At 44.2% G+C, this 22900-nt stretch overlaps 1 long non-coding RNA gene across 3 annotated transcripts in view; it reads left to right on the top strand.

The window, feature by feature from the left end:
- LOC311427165 overlaps positions 1-22900 on the top strand; it is a 69469-nt gene that overhangs the window by 5079 nt on the left and 41490 nt on the right. For 2 of the 3 annotated variants that reach the window (XR_014687231.1, XR_014687233.1), the window contains exons 2-3: positions 6318-6404; positions 15069-15110. This is a non-coding gene — a long non-coding RNA (uncharacterized lncRNA). The remainder of the gene's footprint in view (positions 1-6317; positions 6405-15068; positions 15111-22900) is intronic. The other variant, XR_014687232.1, reaches the window with a different exon arrangement.

The raw sequence follows: 22900 nt of genomic DNA, 5'->3' as shown, positions 1-22900 counted from the left end.
TATTTTTCCTTTGTTCTGCTATTTGATGGTTTGCTTCCAATGTTCCTTTCCACTGACTTCCAACAGAGGTTTCTTGCTGTATAAACAACTGGATTGATTTCCAATATGGACTTTTACTTCCTTGAAAAAAGATCTCCTCAGGGGAAATCGGCGGTTCTCTCTGTATATATTTTCTTATTTGCATTTACTCTGAGGGGTTTGGAACCCAGAGACAAGATTTACGTCAACAAATCCCTCTTCCTCTTATCCAATTTAGTTGTTTTAACATAATATAATCATTTTCTAAATCAAACTGATGGAGCGGTTCCTAAAGGCATTACACCAACTGTATATCTGGAATCATATTCGCCTTCTTTTATTGCATTAGCACTAGGCTTGAACTTTTCAAATTTGCATTGTGCTTTGCAGAAGTTCTCAGGATATTTGAAGCAGTTTATATCTGGAATCTGGTGTGTCTTAAACCAGAGACTGGAGAGTGAATTATAGAGCAAGGCTCATGTAGAGATGAGCTTACAGTTTCACAGAACGAGCAGAAAGCAGAATAAGAAAGCAGGAGGAATGCTGCATCCACTGGGTGGCTTTGGGAAAACTGCAAAGTGAGTGCTGCTACAGCCCTGATTCTGGCTGTCTCACCAGGCTCACTAAGAGGTTTGATTTCTTCTCTTTGAAGAGGGTGCTGAGTAAGGGTCTGACACACAGCAAAGGTGCATGAGTAGGTAGCACCTGGGGAAAGGTGCCTAACACCTGGGACATGATCCAGTGATGTTCCTGCACTGGGTTTCAGCAAATAGGTTTCCTGTTATTTGAACATCAACTTTCTTTTGCTGGATGGGTTGTCACTATCAGGCATCTTCCTTAGGATATGCCTTTAATATCAAAGAGAGAATTATCAAAGACAAAATTGAGAATTTTGCTCTTATCTGAGGTTTTGCTTTTATGTCCCTGCTCATGGAAGTGTCCCTGCCCAGGGCAGAGGCATTGGAATTAGATGATCTTTAAGGTCCCTTCCAGCCCCAACCATTCTGTGATTCTGTGATTCTATGAACTTCTCCTTCCTTGCTTTGGTGTGGTTATTTCAATGATAATTCTTGGTCATCCAGAGTAGTGAGGAGTTTGGAACAAACTGGCTAAAGCAAGCCCACAAATAATACATTGCACACAGAAAATAAGCCCAAGGATATGCAGTGAAGGTGTGAGAGGAAAAACAAAGCTCTGGTGGCATCAACTGAGGCAAGGCTCTGAGCTCCCCGAGCCGAGGAGGACATGAGGACAGCACCACCACGCTCCTGGTCCCAATGGAGTCTGTGCAAAATTCCTGAGTCTGGCCCACTTGTAAAGCCCTGTGCTCATTTCCAAGCCCTCCATCCTCCCACATGTCACAACCCACCACTGGACAATAGTTTAGCATCTAAAAAATTGATATCAGGATTGTGAATAATGGAGTAAAACAGCAGACAGCAGGAGAGCATTCTTAGTTTTAAGTGCAAATCATACATTTTTGATAAATAAAATAATAAAGTCCATTTTGAGGTCTGTACCCAATTCTCAGAAAAAGATACTGACCTAGTACTAAAAAATATATAATAATAAAACCCACTACTTGCAAATAGTACCTACATGAACCTCAGACTCCCAGTACAGATGTCTGAAAGAAGATCTGGATATTTTTCCTGCAGGGCAGATCCAGCCAGGTGTGTCAGGCATTCCCAGAAGGTAGGGAATAGCCTTGTGCCAACCTGAAGGGTCAAAGAAACCTGTGTGCTGGCCTGCGGCTGGGGCTTTTGGTGGCCAGGGAAGAATTTGTGGTGGTTTGGTGACTGCACCACAAATCCACCTGAGGGGATCATTTGTCCAGTGTAGCATGGCACGGAGAGGTACCCAGCCAGGGTCCTGCTGGCAAAAAATGTTCATACCAGGGGTAGATTGGGCTGCAATGAGGCATTTGCTCCTTTTGACCTGCTCTCTCTCTACAGTGGAGCTCAGATCTTCTCTTTGCAGTACAGACTGAGCATCCTGAACACTTTATGCAACAAGAAGTTATTTCACACTTGTTTAATTCATACTCTGCTGGGTTTATACCCAGTACACCACATTTTTCCAAAAACTGAGGAGTCTGTGGTGTTGCAGAGGTGCATGGTCTGATGGAAGCAGTTCCCGCTGACAGCACATTAACCCTGGCCACGCTGACAGCTGCAACGTGATGCCTGGAGATGTTAATTGTTATTAAAATATCCTTTCAGTGCTCGCCATTGACTGCCCACATGAGCAATTTTACTTACAGCCCATTTTTTCCTTTACTATCGATTATATTAGGAAAGAGATGAAAAATATGAAACCAGTGTTGCAGAGAATAGGTCAGTTTATTAAGGCTCTCTCTCCAAATTGGCTGTTTTAAAATTCAATAGATGAACATAAAAAGCAGGTCTTAGTGAGAAAAAAGCATCCAGGCAATTTGTTCCAAAGGTAGCATCCCTCTGCTTTCTGCTGTCAGGCTTTTCAGAGGAACCATGAAGCCCAAGTACACTCGACCTCTTGCCAAGTGGTTCACAGTGTATTTTTGCCTCAGATAATCACATTCAAACTGCAGCAAGACATCACTTTCTCCTCTGTATATTTCCTGATGTCACGTGTCATCCGATGTAGTGTTTCTCTGGATTTTTATTTATTTACCCTGCACCCTCTTGGTGGCAGGATGGGACAGCTGGGTGGGCAGGGTGATGAGGGCTTTGTGCCAGTCCTCCTGGCCCCCAAGAGCCTGGACCTCATACCAGAGCGTATCTCTGGGACTGTACCTGCTTGCAGATGGTTAGCAGAATGGGTAATGGTGGCAAAATCCCAGGGAGGGCTGTGATAAAGGTATGTAGGGAAAGAAGGATGGCTTTCCAGGCCTGGGAGGTGATGTCTGGCTGTTTGCAAAGGGAAACAGCACTGATGGCTTTGCAGCTTCTCGCCACTGCCACCCTACACCCATCCTGCCGTCTGCTCTCCCTGGGCTTATTTCAACCCTAAATGCATTTTACAAGGTAATAATACCGTACTAACAGAACAAATACATCAGTACATCTGTCACGTTACAGCTGAAATGCAGAAATTAGGGTTAGCAACATTCACATCCTCCTGAACGGCGGGACAGATTTGATGAGGACTTGCTGATATTCTTCGAATATGCTGCACACCCAGGTGATCAGTGTGTGCAAATGGGATAGGGAGCCTCTTCTCTCCCCTGCTCCCAGCCTGGTTTTGTGCTGAGTCTTTGTTTCATGCAGTGGGCAGCATCCTATGTTGGCTTGCGTTGTAGTGTCACCTCTAATGTCAGGGGGATTTAACACAATAGTTAAATCTGCCCCAGGACATCAGCAGCGAACTGTCCTAACTCAATTTCCCTAACACAGGGACTTTGTTCACCAACGTCTTCCCAGCACATGGATTTTCAGATGTCCTTGTTCCCTTAACGCAGTTATGAAATGATGCTATTTTCTGTAACCTTATAGATCTGCTGACAAGGTAGAAAAGAAACTCAACACAAGCCAAATTTTGTCATTTCTTCTCCAGTCAGAAATTAATTTACCAGCAGAGGGCTCTCTGGCTCTCTTATGATTATGTTTTTTTCTTCCCCCCCCCTTCCTCCCTCCCCCCCTTTTTTTTTCTTTGCCAAGGTTACCATGAGGTTTAAAAAAAGGGATACAGAAGGCAGGCAGCTGTTCCCATCCCAGTGCCTGGGGCAGAGGTGGGCTCCAGGGTGGGCTCTGGCTCTCTCAGCATGGTGTGTGGGGTCCACCTGCGGAGGCACGGAGCAGCACCCGGCCCTGGGACCTGTGCTCAGCACACCAGGGATGAGGCAGCTCATAGAGAGTAGAAACAAAATCAAGAGCATAAGTATGCTTTGCATAGATCATAATGTTTATTCTTTTCATATTCATAGTATAGGCAGGCTTCTGGTTCTTTCCTCTTTATCCTTTGGGTGTGTTTAAGTCTTTATTCTGAGTAGGCCCAAACTACATGATTTAATTTATCAGGTAAATTCAGACTTCAGGAAAAAAAATCCAGCTTTGTAATTTTTATTTATGAAATGTGAGAAGCAATGAAATGCATTGCATTTTTTTTTATGACATTATAACTTGCTCTAGTAATCTCAGAGCCTGTCTTATAACCTTGGCTGTATAAGGCCATAATAAAAGCTCTGGTGGGATCCAACCAGGCCTGAAAGCTCTGAACTTTTGGGAGTAGAAGTCAGTCCTGGGGACTGGTTGCTGGCTGAATGGGGAGAGTGGGAGCCCTGGAAGATTCCCTGGTCTTTTCCACTGGTATAGGTGAGAGCACCACAATCAGTAGGTTATTTCACTCTCCTGACATCCTTGTGAGATATTGGCTCTGTTTTCATAGACAGAGAATGAGTCACCAAACAGACTGAGCAATTTATCTCCAGGAAGTTTGTGGCTGGGCTGAACTCATGTCTCTACTATTCCAAAACAGAGTTTGAGGCACCAGGCTGTCCCTAATATCTACGTGGTGCCAAAAACATGGTAATTAAAAGCCTACAAAACTGTATAGTCACCACCGTTGTTTGAAAACACTGCACTTCCATGGACTATATGACCAAAATAAAGTCCTATTGTCCTAAAGTCCTCCATCACTGCTTGCCGTGTCCTGACACACTGGGCAGACGTTGCACCAGAAGCAGCTCATTCCCACCATGTAGGGGCACTTCCCTCACATGAGGAAAGGGATCTGTGAGGTGGTGGGTCTTTACAGAAACTTGGCCATCACCTTTGCCATGGTATGACCAGGTCCGCTTTGTCAGGATGACCACAACTCATTTAGGGGAAATTTTCTGCTGCTGGTGCATTGAAAAGAAGCATCCCTGAGCCCTCCCTGAGCAGATGGATGCGGTGGTGCACAACGCAGTCCAGCTAGGGCAGAAAAACACTGATACCAGCTCTCAGCATGCGTCCTGTGTGTTTGTTCGCTGAATGACAAACTCTGCCTCTCATCGCAACACCAGTCATCAGAAAGCATTTCCTGATGGTTTGTTTGGGTGGTGGACAGTGGTGTCTGTCGCCCTGTCTGCTGGGGATGTTTCACACTCTTTGCTCTTCCTACAAAACAGAGATCTATCTGGGTGTTGCCCTCTCCCTTAGTCTAAACCAAGATTTTCTATGAAGGGTTCAGATCTGATTTTTTTCCCTTAAACTGGAAATTCAAGAATAAGAAATCATTCACTAGAATGGTCTTTAACAAATATAAATAATAGTTTCATTTAGCTACCTGATAGCAAGCTCTACATATATATGTGTGTGTGTATATATGTAATACTTACATATAGCGTACTATTTGAAAAGGATACTCTTACACTTAATGGGCCTTTGTAAATCCTCCCATTCAGGTAACATGAATTACCCCAAGCTTCTCTGGGCTGTTGGTTCTGGACCTGGTGTCTTTGGCTGCCTTGCTCCATGGTGCCCAGGAGCATGGAGAACACTGTTGTGCCTCATATGTGGGGCTACATCATGGGCTGTGATGGCACTGACTTTTTTTTGGATAATCTTGACTTTGGAAAGACGTGAATCATCAAGCAGAGGGAAGATGAGACCTCCCCAGCCCTTCCTTACCCTGCAGGGGATGGAGGGCACTCAGCAAATGTCTGTCTTTGCTGGGGTGCCCCTGTTCTGTGGCTCTCCCAGGTGTAGCCCACTGTATGCACCTATCTTTAGAAGCACAAGCTGTGGGGGCAGATGACCATGGGGTGAAATTAGTTCCTGAATGCAGTGGTGTATCGCTCCCCAGCTGCTTCATGCACACCAGGCAGGCTGCAAGGCAAAGACCAGAGGGAGTGAGATAACTTAAAGGGAATGGGAAGTTTAGAGTGAAGTGATTAATTACTGTGGCTACTTAATGGCTAAATGTTATGGTGATTATTAAATAATGTTTGAAATTGGACCCTTGTGAATCATCTGCCAGATCCTCAGCTTGCCTGCACCACTGTAGTGGTACATAACCTGGGAGGGCATGCTAATTTTATACCAGGTCATCCAGGGAATCAAACAATCAAAAATTGTATGGAAAATAAGGGGAAGAGATGTCATGCTTGTGTGGACACGTGGTTTAAGAAATGACTGAAAGTTGTCAGACTGAGAGGCAGATCTTGGAGATGACAATGCCAACACACAATCCCCCAAAACAAAATTTGGATTTAGTGCATATAAGGAGATAGAGTTGGCATCTTTGATTGAATGGAGTGTAGACATCAGCCTAATGTACCTCAGCCACATCTAATTCATCTTCTGCAGTAGTTTTTAAATGGTTGTATGCTTTTGTAGGTGCTGCTACCACTGAAGGAGAAGGAACACACCCATCCAAGTGAAGCCCACATTAACCAAATGGTGATAAATGAAGACAAAGTCAAAGTATGTACGCCATTTTAAAACAGGTCACTGGACAGAGGTTGACCTTGGTCAGAATGTCTCCACAGACCTATCCCTGGCTGCAGCCCCACTTTGGTGGTCTTGCTGGAGAATGGGACAGGTGCTTTGGATGTTTCATCCAGCTAATATGGGTCTTTGTTGTGACATTTACAATGTCTTAAAGGCAAATTCCTATGATTATTCAAAATTCTAACCAGTTATTGAAAGCAGCTTTTAGGGGAAAAAAAGAAAAAAAAAATAAGAAAAAGAATGTTGTATTTATAAGACCTATCATCAATCAGACAAAGAAAGAAAGAACAAAACCCATCCACCCTGGAAAGCAAATGGTGATAAAGATCCCAGATAAAGTCACTCTTCTCAGCGGGCAGCAAGTCTGATGAACTGAGATGGAAAGTCCTTCTCATTGATTTCAGTGGAAAAAATAATTGACTTTGAACTCTTCGAATAAGTTGCAATCTGTATTTAATTTCTTGTCCAGGGAAGAGAATGTCATTTTGTTTTTCTTGTGGCTCCTATTAGCTTTAATATCAGTTGCACAGCTGATTCCCTTGCATCAAGCTCCAAATTTACCCCTGATGTCAGTGTGCTTAGGACTGAAACAAAAATCTCTCAGTTGCTTAAAGGATCATGCCATAATACCACATTTATTAATTCAAAATCTCTCTCGTCCATACATGCACAAATGGAGCTGAGTATTCAGAGGAAAGTGTAAAGACTGTAATTTAACTTTTTGACATTAATGCAGCCTATTAACTGGAAATGTTCTTACGGTCCTAGCAAACTTATACGTTTTTGCCCTTGAACTGCCTGAACAGAGCAATTCAGCACATCAGGCTGTCAAGGTCACAGATCCAAGCTGCTGATTTTCTTGCAGGGCCAAATTACCTTTTGAATAACATATATACAGATTTTGGGTTTGTCATCATCAGTTCAGATGTGGACAGGGGACCCAAAACCAGATGGCCGCTGTGGATGCCCAGAAGAGCCCCTGTAGAGTTTTGTCATGGGGATCAATTTCGGTGAGATTCCCTTAGTCCCATATAGAAATAGTCATCTGAAGACAAAGGCAGGGTGCTTGGGTTTGTGCCTGTTGCAGTATGAAGGATGTGGTCTGATCCTGCAGAGCCTTCTGAAGTAAAAGTCTCACATGTGCACTGCTCTCCACACGGTGAGGATAAGTACAAGCTGCCTACAAACTCCGTTGTCTTCCTCTGCTCTCAGATTGACTTGTTTAGCCAAAGATTGCTAAGAGAAGAAAACAGGTCTGATAATTAAACTCTACTGATTTACACTGTCGTTTTGGGGACGTTGCATTTTCAATCACAGACACAAACAAGATCAGAACACTCATCTAGAAAGACGTCTTTATGGAGAAATAATGAGTCTTATTGAGCCAGCAATCCTGGTAGCAGTGTACGCTGGAAAAGTAGTGAAAGTTAAACGTGAAACTCCTCAAAAAAGTCTACAATTCCAGAAAAGTCTACACAGGCCATCATGTGAGTGAGGACTGAGACTCATTTGTTTACATGTATCAGCCTTTGTTCTGAAAACCTCTTTGAGGTTTCATCAGGAGTCATGATATAAAGTGAGTTCTGTAACTAATAGTTCCCCATGCATCATGACCTCTGTGTAGCAGGCTACAGGTACCAGGGAGAATCACAGAATCACGGAATTGAGGGGGTTGGAAGGGACCTTGAAAGATCATCTGGTCCAACCTTCCTGAAGCAGGTTGCTTAGAGCAGGGTGCCCAGGTAGGCATCCAGACAGGCCTTGAATATCTCCAGAGAAGGAGACTCCACAACCTCCCTGGGCAGCCTGTCCCAGAGCTCTGTCACCCTCACTGCGAATAAGTTCTTTCGCATGTCAGTGCGGAACTTCCTGTGCTCTATCTTGTGGCCATTACCCCTTGTCCTGTCCCCACAAACCACTGAAAAGAGGTTGGCCAAATCCCTCTGTCTCCCACACCTCAGGTATTTATACACATTGATGAGATCCCCTCTCAGTCTTCTCTTCTCCAGGATGAACAGACCCAGGTCTCTCAGCCTTTCCTCATAGGGAAGATGCTCCAGGCCCTGTATCATCTCTGTGGCCCTCCGCTGGACTCTTTCCAGGAGATCCCTGTACCGGGGAGCCCAGAACTGGACACAGTACTCTAGGTGAGGCCTGACCAGGGCAGAGCAGAGGGGGAGAATCACCTCCCTTGACCTGCTGGCCACGCTCCTTTTAATGCACGCCAGGATCCCATTAGCCCTCTTGGCCACAAGGGCACAGCACTGGCTCATGGTCAACCTGTCGTCCACCAGGACCCCCAGGACCTTCTCCTCAGAGCTCCTCTCCAGCAGGTCGCCCCCCACCCTGTACTGATACTTCGTGTTGTTCCTTCCCAGGTGCAGGACTCTACACTTGCTCTTATTAAACCTCATTTGGTTTCTTCCTGCCCATCTCTCCAGCTGATCCAGGTCTCTCTGAATGGCAGCACAGCCTCCTGGCATGTCAGCCACTCCTCCCAGCTTTGTGTCATCAGTGTACTTGCTGAGGGCAGACACTATTCCTTCATCAAGGTCGTCGATGAAGATGTTGAACAAGACCGGACCCAGAACATACCCCTGGGGAACACTGCTAGTCACAGGCCTCCAGCCAGACTCTGCTCTGCTGATCACCACCCTCTGAGCTCAGCCACTCAGCCAGTTCTCAACCCACCTTACTGTCCTCTATCTCCACCTCCACTCCTCTATCCCACACTGTCTCAGCTTTGCTATCAAGATATCATGGGAGACAGTATCGAAAGCCTTGCTAAAGTCAAGGTAGATGACATCCACCGCTCTCCCCTCATCTACCCAGCTGGTGATGCCATCATAGAAGGCAACGAGGTTGGTTGAGCACGACTTCCCCTTGTTGAATCCATGCTGACTACTCCTCATAACCTTCTTCTCTTCCAATTGCTTGGAGATGGCATCCAGAACAAGCTGTTCCATCACCTTTTCAGGGACAGAGGTGAGCCTGTAGTTTCCCGGATCCTCCTTCTTGCCCTTCTTGAAGACCGGAATGACATTGGCTGTCCTCCAATCTTCAGGCACCTCTCCTGTTCTCCAGACCTTTCAAAGATGATAGAGCGGTTCGGCAATCACCTCTGCCAACTCCCTCAGCACACGTGGATGCATCCCATCAGGACCCATGGATTTGTGTACATTGAGCCCACTCAGATGCTCCTGAAACACTCCCTTGTCAACAAGGGAGGAGACCTCCACTTCCCAGACTCTTTCTCCTCCCTCCAGGGTCAAGGAATCCTGGGGGGAAGTCCTTGGAACAAAGACTTAAGCAAAGAAAGCATTCAGTATCTCTGCCTTCTCAGCGTCTTCCATTACCAGGATAACCCCTTAGTTCAGCAAGGGACCCACATTATCCCTAGTCTTCCTTTTACTGTTTACATACTTCAAAAAAACCTTCTTATTATCTTTTATCTCTTTTGCAAGCCTCATCTCTAGGTGGGCTTTAACCTTCCTTGTCGCGTCCCTGCAGGCCTGACAACACTTCTATACTCCTCCCAAGAGGACAGGCCCTTTTTCCACATTTCATAAACCTTCCTCTTCCTTTTGATTCTATTGATAAGCTCCTTGCTCATCTACACAGGTTTCCTGCCCCCCTTCCCTGATTTCCTACTCTTAGGGATGCACCGATCCTGAGCTTGGAAGAAGTGCTGTTTAAATGTAGCCCAGCTCTCACAAGCACTCTTGCCTTCTAGCAGCCTAGCCCATAAGATACTCCCAGGCAGGTCCTGGAAGAGGTCAAAGTTGGCTCTCCGAAAGTCCAGGGTAGCAATCCTGCTTTTAGCCTTACTTCTTCCACCAAGTTCCATCTTGAACTCCACCATCTCATGGTCGCTGCATCCCAAGAAGCCCATCCCTGTTGGTAAGGACAAGGTCCAGGAGCACCCTCCTCCTCGACGGCTCCTCCACCACCTGCGTCAGAAAATTGTCTTCAATGCATTGTTGGAACTGTTTGGACTGCGCGTGCCTGGCTGAGTTGCTTACCCAACAGATGTCCGGAAAATTGAAGTCCCCCATGAGCCCGTGAAGCCACCAGCGTCCGTGATCATGAGGCTATTACCAGCTGCTTGTAGAAGGCCTCATCGACCTCTTCCTCCTGATCTGGTGACCTGTACTACACCCCCACAACAGTGTCCCCCATACCAGCCCACTCCTTAATTCTCACCCACAAGCTCTCCACTTGTCCATCACCCTCCCCCAGATGGAGCTGTGTACAGTCTAAAATCTACCACAAATTTCTAGTGCAAGATCTTGTCTGACGCTTTTTGTACTGTTGACTTAGAACTGTAGCTTTAATGATTTTTTAACTGGATGAATGCTAGTGAGCCATGGCTTTAGTCCTTCACAGCAGAAAAGGAGAAAGCTGTAAAGTCTGATTGTACATTGCTAGAGTGACATATGCTGTTCCTTGAAGTCTAACCTGTTTTCTGTCTTCAGTGTATTCGTGAGACATTTCCTTTTTATGACACATACATTATCACGGTATCTCAGCACTTCAGCATTTGAGCTGTATTTATCCTCACAACCTGCCATGAAAAAGGAAGCATTTTCATTCTTGCATTTTTTAAAGAAGAATTGCCAGGAAGGTATTAAGAGACTTGCTGAAGATCACAGAGCTATCACAGGCCAGGAAATCCTAAATCTGAAACTCATATGGTAACAATTATACCATCCTTCCTCCAAGACCATATAAAGAGACACTTTCTAGTGGTGAGGGAGAGCCTTACCAACAGGCTGATAACACACGAATGCATTTCCCTTATGGGCCTGAGGCGACCTGGCAGAGCTCTTGGGCAGTGCTTCCAGCTGGAAGCGTGTGAGTGCTTTTGTCTTTGGGAACTCTGCTTTTGAACAGAGCCCGTCTATGGAAGGAAATCTGAATTTTCTCCATGCTTCTCCTGAGGTAACGTGGCTGGAGGCAGCAAACAGCTACAAGATCTTTATTGCAGATCCAGAGCTTTTGCAGGCAGAGGTGTGAGATATTTTCTGTACATTGAGTTATATTTGCTGACTGAACTTCCATTATCTCCTGGTGACCTTGAACAGAGATGCAGTTTTCACCCCTCTCTTGACAGGAAGCAATAGAAATTGTCACTGATCTGAGTGGTCACAATCATCTGATTTCCAGAGGTGGCTTCAGGAAATGTAGATTACCAAGATTTTCTGGGACACTCCTTAGACAAGAGGATACGTTTGCCTGTGAGGCCCAGTGGAGAAGATATGATGCATGTGGATGGTTGACCTCACACTTCATGAAAGTCTTCTAATCTCCCATACACTCCCATCCCCTTTTTCCCTTCTTTAAAAAAATAAAAATAAAAATAGAAAGCTCATGGACTGAATAATGGGATGACAGGTCTGGAAGAAGGGTTGGCTGTCAACACTGTTATTGGTAATCTTTTTTCCAAAGGAAAAATAGCTTCTAATCAAAATTTTGTGCCACTGCAAGGATTGGTGGAGTGGTAATTACTGCTGAGAACATTACACTCAGATAAAGTGCACTAATTTTAATCAAGTACGTTTCAGAGTAGAAAAAGTAAGTTACACATCAAAGAGAGAGAGCTGCTGGCCCTTTTTTACAGAATGGAGCACTGTGATCACTGGTTTTGGCCTTGGCCGAGTTAAAGAATGTGACTCCTACCTGAGGTGCTCCATCCACGCAAAAGAGGGTTCGAGAGAGACTTCCTGCACCAGGCTCACCTCATTTTAACGCCCACAGAACCACAGATCAAAGTATCTGCTGTATTTGTTATCTATCAGAGAGGTGATTTACTTGCAATGTGAGTTACAACTGAGAGCAGTAGCTATTAAGAGAGTCTTTAATGTAGTGGAGAAAAGAGTAAGTGGCTGGAGCCATAGCACAGGGTAAGGGGCTCTTCTGGAATAAACTGTGGATTTTGAATAAACCATGGATTTCTGTTTCCTGATGTTTTTGTGTTATGACTGGCTGCCCAGACAGGCCAAAATGTATGAGCTGGACCAAACCCAACTGTTCTTTGGTCGGATGCAACTGTAGGGCTCTATGGGGCTGCGACATGAAGCATAATGGAGCTGAGGGTCTTGCCTTGAGGGTCTCAGGGAGTAAGCAGGTAATGAAATCGTGTTAGACTTGGTGATCCTAAGGGTCTTTTCCAAATGAAATGATTCTAGGACTCCGTGAAATGAAGCCCGCACAGCATCTTCTCTAGAACCTGTGGCCCAATATACACTGGGGCAATGCTTTGTACGACCTGAGTTGTCCCTGGTCCTACATCAGACATCCTCTGAAGGATACAGGCTCTGCTGGCACCTCACCTGCTGCTCTGACAGATGTGGCAGCCAGAGGCAGCTGTGCTGTCCCCCCGCTGGCTGCCCTGCAGAAACCCGTCCCTGCTGGTTGCAGACCATCGTGCTGGTCTGCTGCACTCCCTCTGGCTCTGAGGGAAGCCTTCTTTAGAAATAACATTGGGATCTTTATCAACTAAACTTGTTATATCTGTGATTTAATTAAGTCCTTCTTGAGATTGATATATATTAGGTTACTCACTCTCTTTGATCTTTTATTTCTCAGAAACATACCCATTAGTAACATCATGTAAGAGATTTCTTTTACACGTGTTCTTACACACAGATGGGTAGAAAACACTGGTGCTTAGAAATAAACATCCTCAAATAGACATTGCGCAAAAACTGTGCATTATGGACAACAATCCAGTCACCAAAAGGGCCCAGCAATGAGGGAAGATTAATAAGGATGCAGCAGGTACCCAGCTATCAGTAAGACCCTCTAGAAATCCTCCTAGAAACTAAACACTGGAATGGATTCCCTGGCCAGAGGCAAGCAAAAGTGATGGCTGCAGGCAAAGGGGGCAGTGGGAAGCTTCTCTCTCTTTATGTCTCTGCAATCCTGTCCCATCTCAATGCCAAGATGCATCTGTCTGTGTCAGTTAGTGACTGCTGTCCACTCACTATTCCCCCCCTTTCTCATGACAGGTGTTGTAAATGGGCATTGAGGAGATCTCCAGGCAAATGACATTGGCTAGGACAATTTGTTTGTTCCTGCCCTTCCTCTGGGATTGTACAGCTCACAGGCACGAGGTTGTATGTGCTAGAGAAGGCACCTGTGGAAAGACTTGCTCAGGCACTTCTGGTAACAGGGGAGACAAAGCTGCAGAGCTGCAAAACCTGTGACTGACAGCTGCCCTCTTGCTCCAAAACCCCTGTGCCTCCTGCCTCCAGCTGGGTGGAAGGACCTGGGGGGTTGTAAAATATCTTCTGTCCTGGTGGGCAGATGAATAACCTGCCCTGTGCTTGGGAGATGCTGGGTCTGAATTTTGGGGTGAACACTGCAGCTCGTGCCCAGGCCCCCAAGCAAAACAGTCCAGCAGGCTCACTGCCTATGCAGGCTGCCCTGGGGCCGCAAGGAGAGGCTGGGGGACAGCAGCTGAGCTGGCATGGGTGCAGGATGGCACCCTGAAGGCTGCCTTGGGAATGAGGGCTATCAATCACTTCGTGATGGATTTTCCCATCTGCATAAAGCAGGGAGTGATATTTATTCTCTTTTACTGACGCCTTTAACTTTTAAATAGAATGGAGCAAAATTTGGTTTTATATAGCTCCTCTCGCACTTCCCTATTTCAGAGCACTTTTACAAAGCAGTTAAGTTAGGATATAGTGCTGGAAATGCAGTGACTGTAGGCAAATGTGGCAATCTGAACTACACCATATATCATCTCACACAACTCCGCCGGGTTTGGTGTGCACGCTGCTTGATATTTTTTGACAGCTACTCCATACCTGCCCTTTATTCTGGCCAACTAAATCTGAGCTATTAAATCTGTGCCTTGGTACTTTTTTTAACACCTGTTTTAAAGGGAATTTAGCACTTGTTGAAGTTGCCAGATTACGACAGGTTTATAAAATGTGCACTTCTTTTCCTAATAATGACCCTGAGGCATTCAAAGCTTCAAAGGGCTCATAAGAAGCATTGAATCAGCAGCCCAACTTTTCTGAACCTTGTCTGTCAGTAGCACTTTTCTGGGAAGGTTGGCCCCATGTGATGCCCCTTTCATGTAAACAGTACTATTCCCAGTGACAGAGAAACTATCAGCATCAGTATCCCAGATGCAGGGTGGCTGCTGTCACCTCTCTTCCTTCCTGTGGCTGGGATGGTGACTCTGACAGCAGGGAAGCACTGGGCAGCTCTTTATTACCTGAGCTGCCTCCATCAGCCCTTCTCAGCACAAGTAAACACCCTTTTACCCAGCATCTGAACCTCTTTGGTGCTTCTGGTTAGCGGGTGGTTAAACATCCTTAAACATGAGCCAAGGCTGCAGCAGCAGATAAAGCTTTGTGATATTCATACAGAAATACCAGTATGTGAGAGCATTAGTGGCCATATACTCCCAAACACACTGTTCCATATTGGGTCATGGCTCTTGTAATTACTCATTTCTAGTCCTTCCATCCTTGCCTTTACAGTGAAATTATAAAACATTATTTCTGTACCCCAGAACCTTCCCATTAGCCTTCATTAATGATTATTTTTGTCACTCTCAAGCTGGTTCTGTAAAAATCATACATATATAATTGACCAAATTCCTCTCTCATTTCCTCTCAGGCAACATCACTGAAGCCAAGTGAGAAAAGAATACCTCTAAGTGTGAGTAAATGCTGTATTTCACTCAAAGGCTACATTGTGCTAAGAGCTTTTCTGACCCATTATAGGTTGTAACAAATATTTTTGCTAGGAGAAATCATGAGCTCATTAAACAAGGTATCAAAAAAACTCTGAAAAACCATCAAGAGAACATGCGAGAGCTACAGCTGAAAAAAAACACAGGGCTTTTTTGGAAGAAAAAGTAATCCTCAGGGCTGCTATAAAATGGGAAGCATGCTGTACTCCTGTGCAGACCACTAATGGTTAAATTTTCTCAGTTGGACTCACATAAATCAGTGTAGCCCCACTGACTTTAATAGAGTTATGCTGAAATTGCACTGGTGTAGCAGCTCATTTTGGCCCTACAAACTTGGCATTTGTCATTGTAGATTTGATCCAAACCTCAGGAAACCCCTTGGGAATCTTTGTATTTAGATAATGGGATTTGAATCGGACTGTATAAGTTTAACATGGATCATAATTAGCTCAATTTGGTATTTGTATGGCTCATAATATGCAAGAAAGCCACTTGAGCCAACTGGATCATTGGTCTAGTTGCTTAGGAATGCAAGTGAAACTATGAAGTCTTTCACTTAGTCCACCTAATTACAATCAGATGGTAACTACTTTAAGTAATTACCAGACCAGAGGCAGCTTGGAGCACTGACCTAACATGATGGGCTCTGTCTTCTGGTGCCAGATCTCCAGAGAAATGATTCTCCTCTTTTGCTTCTCTTAAGTACTGGCCATTCATAACACTCATCTTGTTGATGTTGTTAATTGCCTTTAATATTCTGTATGCTATGGGGATAGCTTTATCTTGCCTACCACACTTACTCAGTTCATAGCGCTGTGTGCTTGTAGTGGGCAGAGGATGCAGAGGTCACAAAGCCCAATTCTGACCTCATTTACATTGGAGTTGCACCAACAGAATTTGATGAACTGTAATGAATATGTTCTTGATTTATAGCAGTGTGGGATAAATACAAGGCAGAGATCTGCTCTAGTTCTGTTGTCCTACTAGAATGACATTGCTCATTGATGATGGGCTATGTGTGTGTGTGTGACCGATGAATATATACATTTATATGTAGTCACATCATGATTTTTTAAAGTGGCTGATCATATTCAAATGGATAAATTATATTCTGAGTTTGTTAGTAGGTTTCTGGAGATGTTTTACTGGTGTCAAAGGCAGTAAAAATCAACCTGTGTATTCCATGTCATGAAGTAAAACTACAGAGAACCAATACACATGCCCTTCCTCCAAAACCTTGCTGTAGCAAATGTCTGTCACCTTCCCTTCTTATGAAAGGAGAGGAAAACAGCTAATTGCCAATTTATATAAAGAGAAGAAGACTTTCTCCTAGTCTTCATCTCAGAAACAAGCAGATGAAGGCAAAGGATGCTATTGTATCAATATCACATAAAGGGTAATGAAATTGGAAATAGATTCATGATTTATTGTCTCTCCAGCAGCACACTTAAGTATACGGGAAAATTGGCTTTCGGTATATCCAGTAGCTGCTTACATAGCATGACTAAAGAAAGACCCTGTGAATATGAAAGGTCCCAGATGAATGAGGCCTGAAACGGAAAACCTCTATTGCTATAGCAGACGGGGCGGTGTGGCTTTCATGTGCATTGTCAGTAATTTGCCAACATTTACATTTGATCTTTGGCTAGCAGAAACATTGATTTAGTGGGCTGTAAAGGCCCTTTTCCCCACCTGCTATCTAACCTGATAAAAATCATTATGCTGCAACAGTCCCTTTCTCTAGGTGTCAAGCAGGAAAGCCATTATCCAGGGAACACAGAGAAGCTGTGGTGTAAATCCCCTGCAAGGTTCCACATCGCTTCCTATGCCTGAGAAAATATACAGCACCTCTCCCAGCTGCCGGAGCAAGGTTTCAGGGTGCTCTAAATCGCTCTAGAAGCACAAGACTGTTGGCTAACAGAGGAGACAGCATGGTCATGTTAGGGAGAGGGCAGGCCCACTTCTGTCCTCACTGCAACACATCATCCTCCCTCTGCTGAGGTTGGTGCCCGGAGCCTGCATCTGGTGCCGAACCTCTTAATGCCATTCTTTGCTGTTTGGGAATGCAGTCATCAAAAACGACCTGCTCGCTGACTGAAACTTTGGGTGCTGAGGGTATTTTCTGGCTGTGAAGTCAAATATCTGGTCTCCAGAGAAGGAGGAAGGGCAGCAGAGGGAGAGGCAGAAGGGCTGAGCCTGCAGTCATGGCCCTGTCCAGGGCAGCAGGCCCTGGTGTGGCAGGGTGCAGGACATCCGCTGCTGGGTCTGAGCCAGACAGGTGAAGCTGGCTTAAAACCAGCTCCCCCCTTTCAACTAAATAACCTTGGATTTTGGTCATGCTTCTCCAGCCCTCTCTTTTTATTAGAGGGACAGCAGTCAGCGCCGCAAGAGCTCGCTGCCAGTGATTCAGAGCAGAAATGCAGCTGATGTCTGCCGAAGAGCTGCAAGAGACTGCGTTCAGCCCGATGTGAGATAGCACTGGCCTCTGTGAGCCGTGGTCTCTCTCTGCCTGCCCGGGTGATGGAGGAAAGAATGGGCTGTGGGGCACAGAGCCCCTCGTGAGCCCCAGCTTGCAGCCAGGTGTGCACTGCGGTTTCTTTTCCATGTTATTCCTGGAGCAGGCCCTGGAACTGTATCTGTTTCTTAGATCTCTCCCATTAATGAAATGGCCAAATACAATTGTCTGGCAATAGAATTGCACTTCAGCAATACAAACAAAAAGACCCTAATTTACATTTGTGCCAATACCATTAATGTAAATTGGTTATTAGCTATTTATGCTAAAAAGCTGTAATACAAAGCATAAAGGTAGTTTTATTAACTACATTTTGCCCTGTGAAATCTATGCTAGAAGGCATACTTTGCAATCAGTGATTTTCTTTTCTCAGGCAATATGGCATTTGCTCTACCTAATTAACATATTTATAAACAAGTTAGTACCCCCTTTTCTGCACTTTGCATTTTATAACACATCACTGCTATGAAGTTAATAGGACAGCCGTGTGCAATGCTTTTGTAATTCAATTGCAATGTTGGATTGTTCTTTATTCTCATTCTCATGTATATGTAGGAAGGGGTAATTAAAGAAAAAGTGGCATTTATAAACAATTATAATGCAGGAATAACAAGGAGGGAAATGGGTTTCAATCATTGCTTTTTAATAGAGGTGTAGGGAGGACTGGGGGTAGAAAGAAAACAGAGCTGCACCTGTCCTCTGTCCTTCTGTTTTTAGTCTCTTTGTGAGTCTGTGGAAAGATTTTCAGGGGTGCGTGGGCCAGATTGTCCCTTTTGCAGAGCTGTGATGCCCATGCTGAAGGAAGGAAGAGTTGGACTGGGACTGAGAGTTACCTTCAGGCAGCCTTCTTGGTTTCTAATACAGCTATTTTAGGGCCATCCAGCATCACCTGATTCCCCTCTAGAGCCTCTCAGCAGCACTTAATCAGGTGCCAGATCCCTGTCCCAGCAGCTAGCCACTCAGGTAGTGATGTGAGGGGACAGGGATAGGTGATGCTGGAGGACAGGAGAGAGGGGAGATGGGAAATCGCACACTCTTTGGAAAGAAGTCAAGAACTCCCTAGGTCCTTGATCACCATAACACCTGATGACTGAAATCATTCTGGAGAATGCAGGAACAAAAGAGGTGAAGGACGTGTTTTTTTTTTTTTTTTTTTTTTTTTAACCCAGAAATGCACAACATTTTTAATTCAAATGAAACTGTAATATCCCTAATAGCAAATGAGAATTTGGAGGTCATTTATACTACTTCTTACTTCTGTAAGGAACACATTCTGAAGGATGGAAATAACTTTGGTTTAATGAATTCACGTATTCCAGTAGAATTTCAATCTTTTGTTTCAGTATTAAAAGTTAGCGTTAAATTATATTCTTAAATTATAGTGTCATCTAACCCAGTTATGTCTGATCTTTTACAGGCTGATGTTAGTTATTTTAAGGCAAATTAGCTAGTTTGGAAAAGACAGAGGTAAATATATTTTCTGTGCAAAGAGATTTATAAAGATGTGGCTAAACAATAGTTAGAAGCTAGCTTCTGTGCATAGAAACATTTTCAGCCCCGAGAACACTGAGTTTTCCATCATCTTGCAAGAACACTTAGGATAATCTGAGCATAAATACTCCATGACAGAAAATAGTCCTGTGCTCCAGTTATTCTCACAAGAAAGAGCACCAGACTATATTCTGTTGTGGGTCGACATGAGAGGTCATTTGCACTCAGTGTCTGTGCACTAGGTTGTTCTTAGAGGGTTGTTGTTGGTAGCCTTGAAGGGAGTGCCATGCTGGTTGGGAATCAAAACACGGGTGGCTCTGGCTGCAGGGCAGAGCATGAAAAACAAGTTAATAATTGACCTATGCGCCTTGTTTTCATTCGTAGGTCTACAGACATAGAACTGATAACATCTGTTTTTTTGTGCATTTTTTTTAAACTTTTTACAATAAATAGAATATCTTTTACATCTCATGTGAAAAACAACAACAGAAATGGTGGGTCAAGAAATGGGTGATTTACTGTCTATTTTTTTCATTTAAAGCAGGAGAGATCAGATACTGCTAGGGAGATCATGCAGCATTCAGAAAACTTTGTGAATCACCCGCGATAGGCTGTGGCTGCCATTCTTTGTATGACTTTCCAAGTTCATGAAAAGGTTACATGGCTACCAAGATGAAAAGCAATCTCATCTGTTTTTTTTTCTATCACAGCCTTTTTCCATTACTAAAAATGAGGATTGTGATGAATCATGTCTTCAGCTGAACATCAAACACAAGTCTGTAGTCTTCAGTGAGCATTAAATATAGATGTGAATATAAATAGAGAAGAGGAGGTTATTATGTAGGAAGGAGGAGTATAATAGCAAGGCACAAGTTAGCTATTTAACATATGCTTTCTGCTCCCCTTGGTATCATACATGCTTTTATCTTGGGAGAAGAGGGCAATGGGTTAGCATGACCCTGTCTATAGACTCTCGTCAGAAAATTGGTGATGAATAGTTACTATCGTCTTTGAAGCAACCACGATTCTGCTTCTATCTCTGCAAATATCTGAATGGGTATTTCACCCAACTTTGTTTTCGCATGGCTTCCTCCAGCAGTATTTTGTCCTGTTACCATCACTCATGGCACAGAGAAACCCCTGACTTTAAACCTGCCTCTTTCCTAAGGGAACTGGTTACAGAGTGTCTGCAGGCAAGCCTGGTATTCCTGCCAGGGCCGGACAGTTGCCTCTAAGAGCTGTCCCTCCTCAGGGCTCTGATCTTTCCTCCCAGCTCTGTGCAAGCAGCTACAGACAGCGCTCTGCTTTCCCTCTTTTGAGCATGTCCTGTCTAGCATTGTAGGCTTGTTTATGTGCATCTCTTCAATATGCTACCATTACAGTCTTCAGTGCTGCAGTATTTCATTTGCCTGGCTGTGATGTCTTTGGAGTCCAGTGCTCAGAGCACTTCAGTGCTCAGCTCATGTGCTGGTGCTAGATTTCAAGCCTACCACCACAAACAAATTCTGTGACTTCTGTCTTTGCATCTTCCAAATATAAATGCTGAGGCCAAGCCTTATCTGCCCCAGCTGTCTACCTTTTTGCACATCCTGGTGAAGGCAACAGGCTGTAAAGACTCTCTTGGAGCTTGGATCAAATCCATCATCACTCTCCAAGTCCCTCATGGTTGTTATACAGTGAAAGATTCTCCCCTCCGTGCTGCCACAAGGACCTCCTTTGCTTCGGAGGACTCCAGGTGGGCAGGGCATTTGATACGTGGGAAGAATGCCACAGGCTGAAAATGGGGCAGGCTTCTGTTTGCCTAGTGGACAGGACCTGTGAAGTGTGTTAAATAAAGTAAATGAAGACTTACATTTCCACCAGACTGAGGTCAAACTTATCACTTGCTAGCTTCCTGCTGGTGAGGGTGTGCTTGTCACCCGTCCTCTCTGAGTCAGGTGGGTTTTATAGTGTTTAAAATCTGTAATGAATTGCTGTTATTAGACCAGTGATACATTTCAGTCACCCTTCTCTTCTTCCTCTACTGAAAAAATACTGAATATCCTTGTTTATTAAATTGTCCTTGCTAGTCTGCTCACTTGACAGGTTACCCAACTTTTATTGTACTGAAATAATGGTACGCTTGTCCCCTTGTGGGATGGTGTTGGGAGAGTCTTCCTTGTGACTTTGTGGAGTTCCTTTGATACCAAATTTTAAAGATCTGGTACATCTAGTTGTTCAAAATCAGAAACTTAACAGTAAGGTATAATATGTGAGCTCTCAAATTTGTAGCCTTCAATGATTGTAGGTACTATGTAACTAAGTTAAAGAAAATATTTTTTTTTTTTTAATTTAACACTTAGGAATGAGAACCAAAAGTCATAATTTAGATACAACCCCTTTAATTAATTCCTCTAAAGATGAAAAAGGTTCTCTAAAAAGTCTATGAGGATATTGCTAGCAGAAAACAAGTCGTATCTACTCTATGTACACATGTCTTCAGTGTATGTCTTCAATGAGCAGAAGAGCCCTTAATGATGGGGCTTAATTGTTACTCATCAACACCACTGAACCATCTGTCCTGAAGTGGTAATTTTCTGTGATAGCTATATAATACCACAGCATCAGGGCTCTTCAAATATCAGGATACTGAATTAATCATGAAAAAGGTTTTCATTAGCACCGGAAAAAAACTGTCAATTAAAAATACTTTCTTTAAAACATATCTGGTCAAAGATCATTTCAACCTTTCAAGGAAACTGAAATGCATGTGACAAATTCAGCAGGGCTGCTGTGCCCTGTGTTGGCTGTGGCCTCTCCAGGAATTTCTGCAGCACTGTGTCTGATCTGTCCCTGGAAAACACTTCTTGCTTTAAACTTTTCATTTACTTCCTTATTTAAGTCTTGTGGTAGGAGACATTATTCCCTCCAGACTCCTTACTTGGCCCATTACATTGCTTATAGAGTCAAATCTTAATTTTGTATGGCCACAAAGTGAGTTCTGGCCATGTACTTTGCCAAAACTTGCTGCTTGATCTGTGTTAATGACAATCTTTGACCATCTTTGTCTTCTCATGAAAAAGTGATACTAGCAGGGATGTGAGATCTCTCCAGTTAGTTGGAGGGGAGTACAAAGTCCAGACCAAGCCCTCTGCCAGGTATTACCAATGCCAGTCAGAAATGTGAAGCTGCTTGCACTGGGCGTCCAAGGTAGGTGGATGTGCAAGCCTGTGTGAATGCAGAAGAGCACAGAGGGAGAGACCCAGAGCAAAGGGAATAGGGAAAAGAAGAACATTTCATCAAACAGCAAGAAGTTTGCAAGGAGGTAGAGGGACAGCACAGTCCTTCCGTGTGTGCAGCCATTGGAGATAGGCTGAAATCAAGCCCTAGCATTCTGGGAAAGTTATCTGGCTTCAGAAAGGAGTGTGTAACTATTAATGTTATGACACTAATATCTGTATGGTCTTGCTGCTTGAAACATGTAAAGACCTTCAAGTCTGGAAAGACCCACAAGAGCTCACCAAGTTCATCTCCTTGCCCTGTGATGAGATGGGTTACATCTGTTACCATCTGTCAGGATAGGGCTCTCTGGTGCCTTTGCAGGTGAGCTGTTCCAGGGCTTTGCTATCCTCACTCCTGGAGTGATATCCAGCCCACATCCAGCTAGCTTGCTGCACTACGCCCACTCTGTCTGGTCTGTTCTACTGCTGACATGGGGACAGCCAGTTTTTCTCCTCTTTGCTGTAATCTTTTATGTATTTGAAGTTGAAT

This window comes from Aythya ferina (assembly GCF_964211825.1).
Source record: "Aythya ferina genome assembly, chromosome: Z".
NCBI classification, from domain to species: Eukaryota; Metazoa; Chordata; class Aves; order Anseriformes; family Anatidae; genus Aythya; species Aythya ferina.
Note: the sequence above shows the minus strand (reverse complement) of the source record. Positions and strands in the feature narration are given on the sequence as shown.